The sequence below is a fragment of the Palaemon carinicauda genome, unplaced genomic scaffold (genome assembly GCF_036898095.1).
Source record: "Palaemon carinicauda isolate YSFRI2023 unplaced genomic scaffold, ASM3689809v2 scaffold85, whole genome shotgun sequence".
NCBI lineage: Eukaryota > Metazoa > Arthropoda > Malacostraca > Decapoda > Palaemonidae > Palaemon > Palaemon carinicauda.
Window position 1 is genome coordinate 214,060 of NW_027172149.1, and position 14,109 is coordinate 228,168.

A 14,109-nucleotide genomic window follows, 5' to 3' on the forward strand; every position below is an offset into this window, starting at 1 on the left:
TGATTTTAATGTGATGAGATTGATCAGTGCATGGATTGGGGAAAGACAAAAACTGAAATGGTTTTCAAGTGTAGTGGACTAAGCTATAAATGTGTGGAGGCAGATAGGAGAATCTTTTATTCTAAAAAAATGGGCACTGGAGTCATTCTTCCAGGATATGATTAGTATGGAAATGTGGTCAGGTTTATACAGCTTTTTCCGGATGTACAAGCATGTGATACAGCAATGTGCGTAGATGATAAGGCTACAAAAGGGTTGACTAAGAAAAGTGTACTGTGCAGAGTACAGTATGTGTGGTTCTGTGAAATTGCATTTGGTGTTGCTCATTTTACCAGGGCTGATAAATCTGTATGTATAAGCAATGGCCAGATGAGAAAGAATGTCCCAGGAAATCTTAGATGTAGAGGAAATGGAGTAAGAAAATCTGAAAATCTTCAACTAAGTGAGCCCTAAAGTTTGAAAGATATGCATGGTTGAGTATATGGGGAGAGAATGATAAAGTCTGTAAAATGAGTGTTACAACAAATAAATCTTGCAGGATATTTTGAATTAATAGATAAAGATGCCATATATTTTTATCAATAGTGTAATTGGAGAGCCAAAATGTACATGATGGTCTTAGACATATGGGGAAATGAAAATTGTGGGAATGTATGAAAAAGGGGATGTTTGCCCCACTTTTAGGGATGAAATTTGTGTGGACATCACTACTGTACTATCTGAGAGGCTTGTTAGAATATAGGAGTATAAATAAACTACATGAAGTCTTAGTAATGGTTATATTATTAGCTGTGACTACCAGAGGGATACAAATGCATAGTGATATGTTAGATCATATGGGTAAGTTTGCATATTAACTACCATATGAGAAGCAAGAGTACAGCAGACTTTAGTGTGCATGTGTATAAGCATGTGTAAACGTTCAGTGACTGCTGTCCATAAAGTTGTTATATCTTTAGAAGAGAGGGAAAAAATACCTTGTATGTGCAGTGTTTGAGATGACAGGTAATAAGGTATAAGGCAAGTTATTAAGAATCAGTTTTACGAGTGAAGCCAGCAGCAGGTGTATCAAAACTTTGGGGAAAAAATGTCAAGTATTTATCATAGGTCATTTAATAACAATTTTCAATGTAATGGAAAAGTTTAAAGTAGAAGAGGGAAATGGATAGAGAGATGAATGCTGCTCATCATAAGAAACAAGAAGCTTATGATTACTGGAAAGGAAGCAAAGCAAAAAGTAGCATATAAAGAGGCTATATGGATGCAATGGATAAAATTATAAGTGAACGTAGAACTCTGTATTATATTAGAGACAAGTAAATAGTGAAGATTATAAGAATGGACCCCAAAACAAATGAAGGCCGTTTTGAAAAATAAATGATGACGGAACTTTATTACAGATCAGTAAAGGAGACTGCAAAGGTTAACCAGCAACATTTAAAAGTATAAATGGCACACACAAAGACATGATAAAGAAATAAATAGAAACAATATAAATAGAACCAGAAGAATAACAATAAGCATAAGTTAATGAGGGAATAATGAAAAAAAATGTTAGCCCACACCTAAGAATATGACGACTATCCGAGTTGAAAATACTGAAATGATGGCTAAAGACTAGTTTAGTTACCACAAAAGATGCACTCTCTCTCTACTGTACTGAAGTGATTATAGAAAAAGTTCTCATTCAGGGTGGAGAGAGACATGTTTAGTATATGAATTTGATCAGCTAGGGTTATCAGAATCACTGACAGAAGCATCACTGTTAGAAAGAATATTGATGAGAAGACGGATTTTGACATATGAAAGCACGATCAATTTGAAAAAAGAGACTGGATTAATAATTATGAGAAGTAAATAACAGCATAATGAAACTAATTGCACTGTTGTAAATGTTTCTAAAAGTTAATATCATAATGATGGACAGAAAGATTAATGTATTAGTCCTAACGTTTTTTCGTTATTGATTTTGTATAATCTAATGTTTTTATTTTTTCCCCTCAATTCTGTTTTCTTTAGCTGGAATGTTGAAAAGTGGGGAAAGGTATAATCTGTGGGGACCTGGTGGTTCGTGTATTGGCGTTTCAGAAGCTAATGGCAGCAAGATAGATAAGCTTTTGACAGAGTTAGAGTAAAATCAGCAATATGGAAACAAAAAAGGTGTAATGACAGTGATAGCAAGGTAAACAAGTCATTGTCAATTAGTAAAAACAAAGCCGCCAGTACGACCAGAAAAGTGAATTTTGAAGAAAAGTGACAGTGAAATGGTAAAAGCTTTGTCAAAGATTAAGGGTAAAGAAGACTGTAAGAAATGAAAGAGATTCTGGTTACAGATGTATATTAAACAGAATAGAAAACACAGGTTACAGACTGAATAAAGTAGTGTACCTGCAAAAAAATTATTCACTCCCTGAAGATTGTGACATAATAAAACTTTCTACAAGGAGAAAAAAATATTGTGGTATTATGGTGAATCTTATTTGTTCAAGTTTGTTTACAATTAAGTATGGCATTCAGTTTTCAGATAACTGGATTGAAGATTGAGTATATTTACTAATTTAGTTGGTTTAGGTAAATAAGAAGTTTTAAGTTTATTCTAATATTGAAACAAAATCCAACAGATTTTGTAGATTTGAAAACAAAGACCTCAAAAGAATATTGGGAGTTAAATGGCAGGAAAGGATTAGAAATGAAAATATAGGAAAGATTACTCAAGTGCCATATGTGTATGAAATCATGGTGAGGGGTAGATGGAGATGGTTTAGGCATGTTCTAAATGGAGATGGGTTGGGAATGCTCTTTGCACTCCCCAAGAGAGATTAGTTCACCAAACTTTCAACTGGGCTCCACAAGGAACTAGAAGAGTTGGAAGACCCAGTCCTACATGGCTGAGGAGTATGTAGCATAAAGATGATGATGAATGGAGAAGCATTGATTTAAAAGCTCAAGATAGAGACGACTGGCAAAATCTAACCGTGGGCTTTTGCGTCAATAGACGTAGGAGGAGGAGGTGATGATTATGCCATGGTGAAAAATATGGAGTCTTCATTCTGAGAAAAGGGAAACAGAGTTTAGTACAGTATCTGCCATATAAAAAATTAGTGATAGGACTAGAGAATAAAGTAATATTTAAGGTAATATATAGTGGCACTGACATAAGTGGAAGTAGTGCAATAATAGTTTTCCTTAGCAAGGAAATGAAGTAAAAATATTACAGATGGGAATAAAAATTATTGAATAGCAAAAAAAAAAAAATATAAATAAATAAATAAATAAATAAATAAACAAATGCTGTGATTTACTCATTTTCACTGATATTTTTGAAGCACAAGTAGGGTATGATAAAGTTATGAATAGATTCTGGAGAGATGGATATAATGATGATATAAAAAGAACTGGAAGAAAGACTAAGCATTATAGGTAATATAAATGAAATATTGAATGTGATTATAAAACATTAGCAAGATTAATGGAGGGCAGAGTACATAAGAAGTGAAGGAAAGGGAGAACAAAGGATAGTAGATTGCAGTTGGCATTGATACGGCAATTAACACAACTTCCTGTTGTGAAGGAAGACAGGTCAAAATGTTATTTTCATTAGTAAAATAAATTTTTGAATATACTTACCCGATAATCATGTAGCTGTCAACTCCGTTGCCCGACAGAATTCTACGGACAGGATACGCCAGCGATCGCTATACAAGAGGGGGGTGTACTCACCAGCGCCACCTGTGGCCAGGTACTGCAGTACTTCTTGTTGACACCACCTCAATTTTTCCTCGGTCCACTGGTTCTCTATGGGGAGGAAGGGTGGGTCAATTAAATCATGATTATCGGGTAAGTATATTCAAAAAATTATTTTACTAATGAAAATAACATTTTTCAATATTAATCTTACCCGATAATCATGTAGCTGATTCACACCCAGGGAGGTGGGTGAAAACCAGTGTACATGTATATCAAGAAGCTAAGTATCCCGTATTTCATATTATCAGTTATTCAAAATAACAATGAAATTATAAGTACCTGGTAAGGAAGTCGACTTGAACCATTACTCTGCCTTTAATAAGTTCGTCTTCCTTACTGAGCGCAGCGTTCGTCTTAGGAGGCTGAACAACTCCAAGGTGCTGAAGTATAAAGGGCTGCAACCCATACTAAAGGACCTCTACACAACCTCTAACCTAGGCGCTTCTCAAGAACGAATTGACCACCCGCCAAATCAACTAGGATGCGGAAGGCTTCTTAGCCTACCGTAACAACCCAAAAACAACAATAAAAGCATTCAAGAGAAAGGTTAAAAAAGGTTATGGGATTAAGGGAATGTAGTGGCTGAGCCCTCACCTACTACTGCACTCGCTGCTACGAATGGTCCCAGGGTGTAGCAGTTCTCGTAAAGAGACTGGACATCTTTGAGATAAAAAGATGCAAACACTGACTTGCTCCTCCAATAGGTTGCATCCATAATACTCTGCAGAGAACGGTTCTGTTTGAAGGCCATCGAAGTAGCTACAGCTCTCACTTCGTGGGTCCTTACCTTCAGCAAAGCAAGGTCTTCATCCTTCATGTGAGAATGAGCTTCTCTAATCAGAAGCCTTATGTAATACGAAACTGCGTTTTTGGACATAGGCATCGAAGGTTTCTTGATGGCACACCATAATGCCTCTGATTGTCCTCGTATAGGTTTTGACCTTTTAAGATAGTACTTTAGAGCTCTGACAGGGCAAAGAACTCTCTCTAGCTCGTTACCCACCATGTTGGAAAGGCTAGGAATTTCGAACGATCTAGGCCAAGGACGTGAAGGAAGTTCATTTTTTGCCAAAAACCCGAGCTGTAAGGAACATGTTGCTGTTTCGGATGTGAATCCTATGTTCCTGCTGAAGGCGTGAACCTCACTAACTCTTTTGGCTGTTGCAAGGCAGACGAGGAAAAGAGTTTTGAGAGTAAGGTCTTTGAAAGAGGCTGACTGGAGAGGTTCAAATCTAGGAGACATAAGGAACCTTAAGACTACGTCTAGATTCCAGCCTGGAGTGGACAAGCGACGTTCTTTAGAGGTCTCGAAAGACTTAAGGATGTCCTGTAGATCCTTGTTGGAGGAAAGATCCAAGCCTCTGTGGCGGAAAACTGATGCCAACATACTTCTGTACCCTTTGATCGTAGGAGCCGAAAGAGATCTAACATTCCTAAGATGTAACAGGAAGTCAGCAACTTGGGTTACAGAGGTATTGGTAGAGGAAACTGCATTGGCTCTGCACCAGCTTCGGAAGACTTCCCACTTGGATTGATAGACTCTACGAGTGGATATCCTCCTTGCTCTGGCAATCGCTCTGGCTGCCTCCTTCGAAAAGCCTCTAGCTCTAGAGAGTCTTTCGATAGTCTGAAGGCAGTCAGACGAAGAGCGTGGAGGTTTGGGTGTACCTTCTTTACGTGAGGTTGACGTAGAAGGTCCACTCTTAGAGGGAGAGTCCTGGGAACGTCGACCAGCCATTGCAGTACCTCTGTGAACCATTCTCTTGCAGGCCAAATGGGAGCAACCAACGTCAGCCGTGTCCCTTCGTGAGAGACGAACTTCTGAATAACTCTGTTGATGATTTTGAACGGCGGGAATGCATATAGATCGAGATGGGACCAATCCAGCAGAAAAGCATCCACGTGAACTGCTGCCGGGTCTGGAATTGGGGAACAGTACAATGGGAGCCTCTTGGTCATGGAGGTGGCGAACAGATCTATCGTTGGCTGACCCCACAAGGTCCAAAGTCTGTTGCACACGTTCTTGTGAAGGGTCCATTCTGTGGGGATGACTTGACCCTTCCTGCTGAGGCGATCTGCCGAGACATTCATATTGCCCTGAATGAATCTCGTTACCAGCGTGAGGTTTAGACCTCTTGACCAAATGAGGAGGTCCCTTGCTATCTCGTACAGCTTCCTCGAATGAGTCCCTCCCTGCTTGGAGATGTATGCCAAGGCTGTGGTGTTGTCGGAGTTCACCTCCACCACCTTGTTTAGCAGGAGGGACTTGAAGTTCATTAAGGCCAGATGTACTGCCAACAACTCCTTGCAATTGATGTGAAGCGTTTCCTGTTCCTTGTTCCATGTTCCCGAGCATTCCTGTCCGTCCAAGGTCGCGCCCCAGCCCGAGTCTGATGCGTCCGAATAGAGATGAAGATTGGGGGTCTGAACAGCTAACGAGAGACCCTCCTTGAGAAGGATGTTGCTCTTCCACCACATGAGAGTAGTCTTCATCTCTTTGGTAACAGGAATAGAGACCGCTTCGAGCGTCATATTCTTGTCCCAGTGAGCTGCTAGATGGAATTGAAGGGGGCGGAGGTGGAGTCTCCCTAACTCGGTGAACAGGGCTAACGATGATAGGGTCCCTGTTAGACTCATCCACTGTCTCACCGAGCATCTGTTCCTCTTCAGCATGCTCAGTATGCACTCTAGGGCTTGGTTGATTCTTGGGGCCGACGGAAAAGCCCGAAAAGCTTGACTCCGAATCTCCATTCCCAGGTAAACGATGGTTTGGGAAGGCATAAGCTGGGACTTCTCTAAGTTGACCAAAAGACCCAGTTCCTTGGTCAAGTCCAAAGTCCAACTGAGACTCTCCAGACAGCGACGACTTGTGGGGGCTCTTAACAGCCAGTCGTCTAAATAAAGGGAGGCTCTGATGTCCGCCAAGTGGAGGAATTTCGCAATATTCCTCATCAGTCGCGTAAACACCATAGGTGCCGTGCTTAGGCCAAAACACAGGGCTTGGAATTGGTACACAACCTTTCCAAAAACGAATCTCAGAAAAGGTTGGGAGTCTGGATGAATGGGAACGTGAAAGTAGGCGTCTTTCAGATCCAACGAGACCATCCAGTCCTCCTGCCTGACCGCTGCTAGGACCGACTTCGTCGTCTCCATAGTGAACGTCTGCTTGGTGACATAAGCATTGAGCGCACTGACGTCCAGCACCGGTCTCCAACCTCCTGTCTTCTTGGCCACCAGAAAGAGACGGTTGTAGAAGCCCGGGGATTGATGATCCCGGACTATCACCACTGCCTCCTTCTGTAACAGGAGCGACACCTCTTGATGTAACGCTAGCCTCTTGTCCTTTTCCTTGTAGTTGGGAGAGAGGTTGATGGGAGAAGTGGTCAGAGGGGGATTGCGGCAGAATGGTATCCTGTAACCCTCCCTTAGCCACTTGACAGACTGGGCGTCTGCACCTCTTCTTTCCCAAGCTTGCCAGAAGATCTTGAGTCTGGCTCCTACAGCTGTCTGGAGAGGAGGAGAGTCAATGTTTGCTTTTCGAAGACTTGGTACCTTTCTTGGACCTGCCCCTGTGACCGTCTGGGCGGGTACCTCCTCGGCTGGGGGCTCTGCCACGAAAGGGCGGAATAAATCTGGTAGCAGGAGTATCAGCCATTGGGGTGCGGTAAGTTCTAGGAACTGAAGGAGCAACCTTAGCCTTCCGTGCTGAAGAGGCCACAAGGTCATGCGTGTCCTTCTGAATAAGAGCCGCAGACAATTCCTTGATAAGATCCTCAGGAAACAGGAACTTAGAAAGAGGAGCAAAAAGTAACTGTGACCTTTGGCAAGAGGTGATACCAGTGGAAAGGAAGGAGCAAAGTTGTTCCCTTTTCTTGAGGACTCCCGAAACAAACAGAGGCAAGTTCGCCGGAACCATCGCGAATTGCTTTGTCCATACAGGACATGATCAGCATGGCCGAGTCTTTGTCAGATGGGGCAGTCTTCTTGCTCAAGGCCCCCAGGCACCAGTCGAGAAAATTAAAAATTTCAAAGGCGCGAAAGACTCCCTTTAAGAAGTGGTCCAGGTCAGAAAAGGTCCAGCAGACCTTAGAGCGTCTCATAGCCGACCTTCGTGGAGAGTCAACCAAACTTGGGAAGTCAGCCTGGGCAGAGGCAGGGACCCCCAAGCCTGGTTCCTCTCCTGTGGCATACCAGACGCCCGCCTTAGACGTCAGCTTAGGAGGTGGAAACATAAAAGACGTCTTTCCCAGTTGCTGCTTGGACTGCAACCAATCCCCTAACATTCTCAAAGCTCTCTTTGAAGATCTAGCGAAGACGAGCTTAGTGTAGGCAGACTTAACAGGTTGCATGCCTAGAGAGAACTCGGATGGAGGAGAGCGAGGGGTAGCAGAAACAAAGTGATCCGGGTATAACTCTCTGAACAGAGCCAGGACCTTGCGAAAGTCAATGGAGGGTGGCAATGACTTGGGTTCCTCCACGTCAGATGAAGGATCATCCAGGTGCGCAGCTTCATCCTCAGAAACCTCATTACCTGAGGGTTGAGAAGCGAGAGGTAAAGCGGTATGCTGAATGGCTGAATCCTGAAGAGCGGGTGCATGCGCACTTGCGGATTCATCCTCAAGTCTGTGTTGAAGAGGATGAGGGCTGGTAATGACAAAGTCATGAGGCTGGGATGAAGGAGGTTCTGCGGAGGTCTGAGGAGCAAGCGTGGTGAGAGGCGACTGTTGTAAAACATGAGGCTCATGCTGCATAGACTGCGGTTCAAGTTGAATGGGAAGAGGCTCAAGCTGAGGAGAAAGTGGTAGATGCATGCGTTGAGGTGGCTGACTCATAGCATGAGGTTCCTGCCTCAAGAGTTGCGCTTGCTTCAAGGGTTGAGGTGGCTGCGCAGAGAGAGGCTCTTGTCTCACGAGTTGAGGTTCTTGAGGTGCTTGCCTCGAGAGTTGAGGTTCTCGCCTCGAGGAAAGTGGAGGTGGCTGCTGCGAGAGTTGAGGTGGCTGCCTCAAGGATGGTAGAGGTTGTCGTACCTCAAGAGGTTGCTGCCTCGAGGATGGTTGTAATGCAAGAAACTCCTGCCTCGAGGGTAGAGGAGGTTGTTGTAAAGCATAAGGCTCCTGCCCCCATTGTTGAGGAGGTTGCCGCGTGGTAAGAGGCTCCTGCCTCAAGGAAAGTGGAGGTTGCTGCACAGCGCTGGTATCTGGCAACTCCCAACGCGGCAGCTCACGCATGGAGGTAGCTTGAGGAACCTCAACATCATACGTCTGGCAGATTGGACTGCGCAGAGGAGGAGGAGCGCTCGCAGGAGGAGGTGTATTAACCTTCTCTGCCTGAAACTCCCGCATCAACACCGCAAGCTGCGACTGCATAGTCTGCAGCATAGCCATCTTAGGATCAACAGAAGTTGAGGTCTGTTGAGGCATAGCTTTAACAGAAGTTGAGGTCTGTTGAGGCATCGCCTTACCTCTCTTAGGAGGCGTGCAGTCACCTGATGACTGCGGCGAGTCCGAGCTAGCCCAATGGCTACACCCGGGCTGTTGGACTCGCGCGGTCTGGACTTTACGCTTAAGAGGTCTTGAGACCTGAGTCCAGCGTTTTCTCTTTTCAGCAGACGAGGAAATTAAGGGCTCAATCGTCTGAGAGTGGAAGTGACGATCTCTATAAGATACGCCCGCAACCACTGAGGATACTACTGTGCGCCGATCAAGGCCTGCCGAACCCTTTTGCCCTTCGACATTGCTTCTCCCCTGGGCTTGGGAGCTTGCAAGAGGTCCCGGACTGGGAGGACGACTGGCACGCACAGAAGTATCCTCACGCGCAACACTGACACTGACACTAGCACTAGGCACAGCACTGGCACTATCACTTCCCACTGCACTTTTCACTTTAAGTTCCTTGACGTCTGCCAAGAGGAACTTGTGGTCACTCACTACCGACTCCACCTTATCGCCTAAAGCCTGAATGGCACGTAAAACATCCGACATATCAGGCTGAGCACTAATAGTAGGTTCGGGGGTAGCCACTACAGGGGGAGGAAAAGGATGAGGATCATGGGGGGATGAATAAAGCAAAGAGCGAGCCGAACTCCTCCTAACTCTCTCCCTCTCTAACTTAGTCGTATATTTAAGGAATTGAATAAAATCAAATTCCGAAAGACCGGCACATTCCTCACATCGATCATCCAACTGGCAGGATTTTCCCCGACAGTCGGAACAAACGGTGTGAGGATCAACCGAGGCCTTCGGAAGACGCCTAACACAAGTGCTAACTCTACATCGTCTTTGGGTAGGAGCTTGTGAATGGTCGGACATCTTGAATAAGAGAACAGTCAAAGGGGGTTTCCAAATTAAAGCAAAGATCGTTATACCATTAATCAAAATTAAACCAAAAGCTATCTAAGCTAAGGGAAAAGCTTCCTGTATAGCGAAAGCTGAAATCTCAGAGCAATACTTCACCAAAACCGTGAACAAAGACTCCAAAATTATAAGCGTATCCATGTAGGTCTTGCCGGAAGCACGACAGAGGAAAAATTGAGGTGGTGTCAACAAGAAGTACTGCAGTACCTGGCCACAGGTGGCGCTGGTGAGTACACCCCCCTCTTGTATAGCGATCGCTGGCGTATCCCGTCCGTAGAATTCTGTCGGGCAACGGAGTTGACAGCTACATGATTATCGGGTAAGATTAATATTGAAAAATATATTTTCTGACTTGGAAAAGGAGCAATATAACAATATGGAAAAATTGCGAGCCAAAAAGGACAAAAGTGTAAATATGTAGAGATGAAACGAGATGGAAATAGTATAGGAAATAAAAGGGAAATACAGCAAGAACTGATGGTATACTAGTTCAGGTAGGGCAATATATGACAAAATGAAGGGACATATATATACCGAAGCTCATACCAGGGAGGGATACAGTAGATGTAATTTATGCAGACGACAAAAATGGAACATAGAAAGAAAAAGAAAGGACTATGCCTGCTTAAAAGCGTATGATTACAGAGGGGAAGTTTCTGAAAATTGTATAGGATAAACCTTAAAAACAGTACTTCTAGGCTAATAATGGATTGACATAGGGTGAAATTTTAAATAGAAATTGATATGTGGTGGTTTCGCATCTGAAGAAGCTATAGAGAAATGTGTATGGAAGATGGAAAATTATGAGATTCTGCATCTAGAAGAGGAAAACCCATATTATTGAGTATTTAAGAAATTAACATAGGTGAATTATTGTGAGTGACTGAGCGAGTAAGGTGCTAGGTACCACAAGAACGAGTGAATTTGAATAAGTAAGAAAACAGATAACGTAAATTTAGAAACAAATGCACAAAAATGTTAACTAAATAGGAAGTAGTTATGGAATAAAGAAATAAATAAAACTTTCTTAACCCTTTTACCCCCAAAGGACGTACTGGTACGTTTCACAAAAGCCGTCCCTTTACCCCCATGGACGTACCGGTACGTCCTTGCAAAAAAATGCCATAAAAATTATTTTTTTCATATTTTTGATAATTTTTTGAGAAAATTCAGACATTTTCCAAGAGAATGAGACCAACCTGACCTCTCTATAACAAAAATTAAGGCTATTAAAGCAATTTAGAAGAAATATACACCAAAATGTGCTGGGAAAAAAGTAACCCCTTGGGGGTTAAGGGTTGGAAATTTCCAAAAAGCCTGGGGGTAAAAGGGTTAAGAAGTTTCTAGGCCAGTGTCCATGGATAATGAAATGAGAAAATAAATGTCTAAAAGAGGATGACGTGCCGGAGATTGTGTGGGATTTTTAATTTCAGGTGGATGTGTATGCAAGGAATGAAGGGTATAAGTAGGAACAACAAGCTACCAAATTTCAAGGCCTATCAATATCTACTGATGACTACAACAGTATAGTACCCCCCCAAGAAAAAGTCGGCTCTCATGAATATCATGAGAGCCGACGTAAGAGAGCAAGGGTTAGCAGTGGACTGTATACTAGATTTTCTAGGGTGAATAAAAATAGAATTATAAATCAGAGAGGTGGGAGAACAGATGATATACAGAAATTTTAGATATTACAGGTTGATGGTCATTGGGTGCCTATTCGTTTACTTTAACGAGATTGGTCAGTGTAAGGATTGTAGACATACAAAGCACATTGAAATGTTTTTAAGAGGTGGACTAAAGTAAAAAGTGTGGAGTACAAATAAGAGAAGGTATAATGCATGGAGAGAAATAGGAGAACCATTATTTTGGAATAATGGTCACTGTGATCACGCTTTCAGAATAGGATGATTTGGAAATTGTGGTCATCTTTATACATCTCTTCCAGGATGTACAAAGGATGTGATACAACTGTGTTTGTTGTTAGTAAGGCTAAAAAGGATGGAATAGGAAAAAATAAAAGCGTGTAGTTCATAGTACAGTACATGAGGTTATGAGGAATTTTAATCAGTGGGGCCACTTTAATAGGAGAGATGCAGCGGTATATGTATAGGTAATGGCCAGATAAAGAATATCTTAAGGAATTACTGGATGTGTGGTTTAAAGGAAAAGAGTATGAATAAAGTTTACAGATGTGAGACCAATACATGGAAAGAAATACATGGTTTGGTTTTATGAAAAGAAGGGTAATATATGTTTTCAATGATCCCAAGGAAGTTTTTTAATAGGTATGGGAGCCTATGTCAAGCCTCTCTAGAAGTTACAACCAACTGTTGAGGCATGTAAGAAGTTTCAAAGGTCTTGGCACCAGCAGTGATCAGTATGGTGTGGTATTAACTACAGCTATTCTGTCTTGGATTCTGCAAGACATGCTTTTGGAATGGTCCAGAGAAGGCATAGGCCACTTTAGGATAAGGGAATGAGTGATATTATGGAGGGAGTATGCAGGAGGGCCTAATGCACAGTTGGTGGTGGAAAATTGTGTTATTGACAGACTACTAATGTGGATAAATGTAAAGGCAATGTATGGAGGGAGTAGATACGGAAAACAAGTTCCAAGGTTTGAGTCCAATAAGGATGTATTGATAAATCTACCCTGTGAATTAAATGGCTACGTTTTTGTATATCATGGAAGCTGATGTCAGAGAGAAGGGGATGGCCGAGGAATGTAATCTGGATATGATGAGGTGAATAAAAACAGGAGTGTAAATCAGAAGTGGAAGGTCAGATGATATGCAGTAAACAGGTGGTAGATGTAAATGGTCATTGGGTGTTTGTTTTATACTGTGAAGAGATTAGTTGATGTAAGGATTGTGAAAGACAAAGCAAATTGAAATGGTTTTAAAGTGGGGTGGACTAAGGTATAAAGGGTGGAGTGCAGATAAAAGATATAAAGTATACAGAGGATATAGGAGCATCATTAGTTTGGTATAATGGTCATTCTTATAAGATAGAATTTTTTTTGGAATTATGGTCAGCTTTACACAATCTCTTCCACAACGTACAAAGCTTGTGATATAGCAATGCTAGTAGCTGGTAAGGCTACAAATGGTGGACTAAGAAAAAAAGTGTGGTGCAGAATACAGTATATGAATAGACTTTACTCTAGAACAAATATGGGCTGTTTTGAAAATTATATGACAACAATAATGGTACTAGATTAAAACACTGTTAGAGAATACTGCAGTATATCTGAACAAGGTTAGATAGATTCCCTAGTGTAAATGATAAAGAAATGTATAGAACCAGATGAAGGATAAAAATAAGTATGACAGCAATAATAAAGAGGAAAGGAATACATTCAATTTTACACATAAGTAGTATAAGATTGCTTAATTTTGGTATTAAAAATATTGGAGAAGTGCTAGCTAAAAATCAGACTATTTTCCAGAAGTGTCAACAACGTGCATTCTTTGTACAGTACTAAAATAATTATGAGACAACTGTCTTGTAAAGAAAGATGAATTATACCACATACTTGTAGAATATGAGAAGCAAGTGATAGAATACCTACACAAACATTGTTATGTCAAGAGTGGAGAGAGTGACAAGATTAGCAAATGAAGTTGAGCTATGTATTGATCCCTATCATTATAATGGACTGATTAGGAAACTAAAATAATACTAGGAACGTAAATATCTTGATGTTGTGAAATAGAAGTGTGTGTGGAAGGAGATCAGTACCAATTGAGACAGATGCTGTTGATAATCAGAGCAGGAAATTTCAATGCCATAAACAATTAGGATAGGCAAATGGTAATGAGGAAAATGGATGAGTGTGTTGTGCTAGAAGATGGCCAGGTCTTGTAAGAGGGAAAACATCTGTAGTCTTCGGGGAAAACAACTGAAAACACTCGAGAGAGAATAAAATGATGTTCTCGATATATTAACTTCAATTAAGAACACCAAGATGGGAAAAGCAAAATTCTTCAGCAAAGGTTATCGGAAT

At 41.7% G+C, this 14,109-nt stretch overlaps 1 long non-coding RNA gene across 3 annotated transcripts in view; it reads right to left on the bottom strand.

Moving 5' to 3' along the window:
- Nucleotides 1-14,109, bottom strand: part of LOC137637564 (uncharacterized) — a 128,853-nt gene that overhangs the window by 51,524 nt on the left and 63,220 nt on the right. Inside the window, exon 4 of one of the 3 annotated variants that reach the window (XR_011043707.1) lies at nucleotides 2,682-3,050. The exons of 1 other annotated variant lie outside the window; for it this stretch is intronic. This is a non-coding gene — a long non-coding RNA (uncharacterized lncRNA). Of the gene's footprint in view, nucleotides 1-2,681; nucleotides 3,051-14,109 lie in introns of those variants that run through there. One more of the 3 variants, XR_011043705.1, reaches the window with a different exon arrangement.